This window comes from Nymphaea colorata, unplaced genomic scaffold (assembly GCF_008831285.2).
Source record: "Nymphaea colorata isolate Beijing-Zhang1983 unplaced genomic scaffold, ASM883128v2 scaffold0599, whole genome shotgun sequence".
NCBI classification, from domain to species: Eukaryota; Viridiplantae; Streptophyta; class Magnoliopsida; order Nymphaeales; family Nymphaeaceae; genus Nymphaea; species Nymphaea colorata.
The window spans coordinates 47,501-53,905 of NW_022205105.1; the positions used below are offsets into that span (position 1 = coordinate 47,501).

Below are 6,405 nucleotides of genomic sequence, written 5' to 3' on the forward strand. Positions count from 1 at the left end.
TTCTTCGCAGTGCTCCGTTCCATGCCTCATTTCATAGGGAATCAAAGGGCTCTATTTCATTATATTCCATCCATATCCCAATCCATTCAGTTCCCTTTATTTGTTTGAATGTCATTTAATCGAAGAAGATGGTATCATGGCATAAGAATGTCATTTCTAGTCTATCTGTTCTATTTCTATATATGGAAAGTTAAGAATTATCATATATAATCGATAAGTGCAACAGAAAAGGGGGGTTAATGAATGATTTTGAATATAGTCTACTCGGTAATCTATATTATTATGGATGAATATATTGAATTCGGTCGTTATGGTCGGACTTTATTATGGATTCTAACACATTTTCTATAGGTCCCTCTTATCTCTTACTCTAAGAACTCGGTTATGAAAGATCTATTCTATATACTATAGATACTTTAGCTTTAATAAATACTATTTAGAAAAAATTAATAGTAAATTAGTAGGACTATTGATACACAAGCTAATATAGAATAGATAAGAGGAAATTCGACCCCCCCTATATATTAATACCTTCTCCTAGAAAGAAACTTGCAACGCCAATCCCATTAGTAACCCATCAATGACTCGTCGATCAAAAGAATGAGTAGTTGAGCTAATCCTCGTACACCCCTAATGAATACTTTTTCGTAATAAACGTCTATGTAGCCGCGATTGTAGACAGTTGTATATGACATTTATATTTGTTCTAAACGAATTCTCATTTTGATCTATTTTAGCAAATGATTGATTAAGTACAAATTTTGTCGATCTGAATAGACAGACCCATATAGAAAGATGCTATAAATATTCCGAAGTAGGCTATACTAACTGAATAAAATGCATTCGTCAAAATTTATACCAATCTTCATCAGTTGAATTCTGATGAAAAGTTTCATCGATGGGTTAACCATTTTGATAATATTTCAACCTCCATTACTTCGTGCCCGAAATTAATTCCTATGCATCCAACGAACAAAGTAATATGGCCAATATAAGCAGGGAAATAACATGGTATTGTCCATTCATGCGGATATAGTAAGTATGAGAGTCTTTTTGAAAAAATGAGTACTAAAGATGATCGCATGGTTCTTACATAACCGGCAATTTTAATGTATTAGAAAACGAGCAATTGGAAAAGGAGGATTGCATTATATTCTTGTTGTTAAAAGCAATTGCTGCTAACAGGTTTGGAACCTTCTTGCCCCATATGGATATGAATAGAAGGAACTATTTGTGTGTCCGCTGTAATTTTGAAAATGACTACGTAAATGCCCTTCGAAAGTAAGTAAATACATACGAAACATATAAAATGCAGTTAATCCTGCTGTGTAGAAGTATTATCGCAAAAATCGGTGAATACAACCAACTATCATTAAAATTCGTCTTTGGACCAAAAACAAGCGAGGGTGGGAATACCACAAGAGAAAGTGTACCTAAAAAAAAAGTTGTTTTTGTGTAATTGGCATATATTTAGTTAAACCGCCCATAAGAACCATGTCTGACTCTTAGTCGGAGATACCCAATAATGGGTTCCATGGAATGAATGATTGATCCAGACCCTAAAAACAATAATGCTTTAGAATAAGCATGAGTGATCAAATGGAATAAAGCGGCTCGATAAGACCTATACCCAAAGCAAATAATGTATCCCAATTGAGACATCGTGGAATAGCTAAACTTCTCTTAATATCTCTTGAGCAAGAGCTAAGGTAGCTCCTAATAGTACCGTTATTACACTATCAAGATATGATATTCATTATGTAAGGTATGGCTATGAAAAGAGGAAGAAGCCGAGCTACAAGAAAAATTCCTGCGGCTACCATAGTAGCCGCATGATCAGAGCCGAAATAGGAGTGGTCCCTCCATAGCATCAGGTAACCATACATGAAGTGGGATTGCGCAGATTTAGCAACTGCACCGAGGAATAAAAGAAGGCACAAGGCGTAGCAATGAGGAATCATCTCATTGTTATTAATGATCGAATCATTGAATATTCGAATAATCCTGAAATTCGAAACTACCTGTTATTAAATAAAAACCTAGGATTCCTAATAATAAACCAAAATCCCCCACACGATTGTCACAAACGCTTTTTGACAGGCATTTGCTGCAATTGGTCGGGTAAACCAAAACCTATTAACAGATAGGAACACATTCCCACTAGTTCCCAAAAAATATGGATTTGTATCAAATTGGGACTAGTAACTAATCCCAGCATCGCTGTATTGAAAAACTCATATAAGCAAAAATCTCAATATCCTCGGTCATGAACATATAATATCACTATAGATAAGAACCAGGTTCCAACAGTAGTGATTAATATCGACATAATAGAAGTAAGTGGATCAATCAAGTAGCCGAATTCTAAGGAAAAATCACTAGTGATGCTCCAAGACCATAGATATTCATAAATTGAGCTACCATTGATTTGCTGGATCGCCAGCTAGTGGAAAAGACCATAACTATACTTAACAATAAAACAGCGGGAAAAGCCCATATACGACGAATATTTTTTGTTGCTGTCGGATTAAGCAGGAGTTCCAATCCTATTAACATAGTAACTAGAGCGGAACGAAAGGTATAATCCATGCATATTGATATGTGCGTTCCATAACCATATAATAAAATTAATCAAACCTTTTCCTCTATTTTCTTCTAATTAATTATATTAATTATGTTCCCAATTCACATTCATCACCATTCTTATTATTTTTTTTTTTAACACAAACCAAAATAAGGATACGAAAAGAATATTCTTTTTATTAATCTCGCTCTTCCTCGACTATTTAAAATTGACCCAAGGAGTTACAATTGAATTGGTCAAATGATATAATTAAGCAAATTATTGCTTAATACTAGGGTGAAGTAATTATTAGCTTTTGATATGGATCATGAGATCCGCAATAACTCAACCCAACAAGATCTTTTATCCAAAATCATTAACTAATTTAAATTTAATTTGAACTGATTGATTGGCTTCCACCAGAACTTGTGGGAAATTCTATGATACTTGTAACCTCCCATATGGTGAAGTAAGAAGGTGAAGTAAGAGGTTACTTAAATTGCCTTAATCAAGTTCAGTAATGTTCAAGTAATGATCATTGAACAAAAGTATTATTCGAATCGTGGGGCGCTATGCTTTAATGGATCAATTGGTAGAGAAAATCTTATTGTTTTATCTCATGTAGGTAATTATTTCTGGTTATTGTTATAAATGTATTACGACGGTAGGTATATGTAGGTTATATATATGTCTATTGAAATAGACTGAGATAGAATGTAACCTTTATTTTATTTATTTTCTTTTTATATTATTTATCTGCGGGGGTCGATTCATCGGTAGTTGATACCATCGATCTAATGAATGGAGATATGAAACAATTAGTACAATTTTCTTTCTTCTGAGATTTCATTGTATGCAATAATAATGATAATGAATACTTCAAAAAGAGAAAAAGATAACTATTTTTTCTATGAGAGTTATACCTAGCGAATCGAATCTCCTTTCTTTATTCTCCAACTGAGTTGAGTCCTAGCAATAATTAGTTTATCCCTATTATATGCTATATGCGCATATTTGTATGTTATGAAGAAAATCTATAAACTAAATAATAATATATGAATAGAAAAATTAATGATCTATTTGAACAATACATCTTTCACATTCAACTAGAAAAGTTCATTTTTGCATGGCGGTTCCAAAAACGTACTTCTATATCAAAAAAGCATATTCGTAGAATTTTTGGAAAGAAAGGGATATTGGGCGCGGTAAAAGCTTTTTCTTTAGCTAAATCCATTTTACCGGTTATCAAAAGGTTTTTTGTACGACAAAAAAAATGAAATAAAAAAGCAAAGAATAAATAATAATGTGATAAGAAACCCTTCAAATGATCTAAATCAACATCAATCAATGATTGGATAAATTAATGATTCTTATCATATATTGGGCCCTCAAAATGGCACTATTTGGTTTTAAAGGGCGTTATTAGACGCAAGATACAAGGTTCAATATAGTGAATAGAGTGCATTTTTATATGATTTGCGAGATGGGGATTGCCCATTTCCCCATCGATTCACTATTTCCCCATCGATTCACTATTACTAAGCTTAAGGTAAGCTAGTAACAATTATGGAACCTTCAAATATTGACTTGAATGGCTATTCTTCGATTGATTCAATAATCATCTATTGCAATTGCATGAACCTCTCAATATCGACGATTGAATATGCATAGTTAGTATTACTTCGAACAAGCCGCCATGGTGAAATCGGTAGACACGCTGTTCTTAGGAAGCAGTGCTAGAGCATCTCGGTTCGAGTCCGAGTGGCGGCATTCTCTAAAACAAAAAAGGACACAACGGATCCTTTAATTCGATACCATATTTACATTCGGTAATTAAGGAAGGGTTCCCTTTTTTATAACTATAAAAACAAAAAATGATTGTTTATGATATTGCAACTTAGAACATATATTAACTCACATATCTTTTTCGATCATTCAATTGTGATTCCTACTCATCTGATGACCTTGGTCTATGAAATTGTAGGACTATGTGATTCGTCAGAAAAGGCATGATAGCTACTTTTTCTGTATACAGGATTATTAGTTACTCGTTGGATTTATTCGGACATGTACCATTAAGTGATCTATATGAATCATTAATGTTCCTTTCATGGTTTCTCCCTTATTCATATAGTTCCATATTTAGAACTATAAGAATTTTTCAGTAAATAACCGCCCCAAGCGCTATTTTAACCCAAGGCTTTGCCACTTCGGGTCTTTAACTAAATGCATCAATCCGCAATTAGTGCCTGCTCTCCAATCCCGTGGTTAATGATGCACGTAAGTATGATGTTGTTGAGCTATGCAGCTCTTTTATGTGGATCATTATATCCATAACTCTCCTGGTCATTACGTTTAGAAGAAAGATAGATATTTTCGGTAAAACCAATCATTTATTAATTAGTTCATTTCTTTTGATGAGACCCAATACGTGAATTTTCGTTTAGAATTATACAGGTATCAATTGACTCAGCGATGGATTCTTGAGTTATCGTGTCATTGGCTGGGTTTTACCCTTTTAACTATAGGTTTTTTCAGGAGCAGTATGGGCTAATGAGCATGGGGTCTTATTGGAATTGGGACCCCAAAGAACCTGGGCATTTATTACTTGGACCGTATTCGCGATTTATTACATACTAGAACAAATAAAGTTTGCAAGGTGCAAATTCAGCAATTGTGGCTTCTATGGGATTTCTTATAATTTGGATCTGCTATTTTGGGGTCAATCTATTAGGAAGAGGGCTACATAGTTATGTTCATTCACATAAACATCTAATTGAAGAAAAACTGCAGAATACATAGAAAGATTGTACACATACCCTTTCATTCTCATTACCCCTCTCATATACCTAATATTATTAACCATAATTATTATCTCATTTATACATTATATGTATAAGTGAAAGATATATATGTAATCAGAATATCTGTAGTTAAATAATAAAACTACAGATATTTCTGATTACAATTTCCTTCATTTAATTGCATTTTGACTTGTAGAGGAAAAATCTTCTTTTCCTTTGATTGGTCTAGCCAACGATTGATTTGTTTGTAAACAGCAGTGCAGGATTATTGGATTGGATCTTCTGTGCTGCCCATAACCATAAAAAAATCCATCCATGAAAGCACCCATGAAAGTAATTAGATAGAATAGTTTCTACCTTGTCAACTGATAGTGAAGAACGAAATCTGGATAAATACCAATACCTATTATAGGTAAAAGGATACACATCAAAATAAGATTTCTCGTGGTCCAGAATCCACAAAGTGAGACTTGGGAACATTGAATAACCTGTATCCATAGAACATCTGGCGTGACATAGATAATGAATAAATAGGAGTTAATATCATTCCCAATTGCCATTACAAAAGTATTAGTATTTTGACATTACAAGTATTTTGGGCTAGTAATTATTCCCAAAAATATCACAATTCTGCAACAAAACCACTCATTCCTGGTAATGCGAGAGAAGCCATTGAGAAGCTACTGAAATCGTAAAGATCTTGGCATTAGTATAGCTATTCCCCCATTTCGTTAAGATAACGAAGACGTATTCTATCAAACTTGTTCCCTGCCAGGAAAAAAGTGCAGCACCAATAAATCCATGAGAGATGATTTGTAAAATAGCTCCATTGAGTCCCGCATCGGTTATAGAACTAATTCCTATTATTATGAAACCCATATGAGATACGGAAGAATAGGCTATTCTCTTTTTTAAATTGCGTTGACCAAGAGAAGTTAAAGCTGCATAGATTATTTGAATAGTCCCTACTATCATCAACCAAGGAGAAAATATGGAATGGGCGTGGGGTAATAATTCCATATTGACCCGAACCAACCC

The 6,405-nt window shown here is 33.7% G+C and overlaps 1 pseudogene; it reads right to left on the bottom strand.

Moving 5' to 3' along the window:
• Positions 1-1,178: 1,178 nt before the first annotated feature.
• Positions 1,179-2,612, bottom strand: LOC126409586 (NAD(P)H-quinone oxidoreductase subunit 5, chloroplastic-like; annotated as a pseudogene).
• Between the last annotated feature and the right edge of the window lie 3,793 nt (positions 2,613-6,405).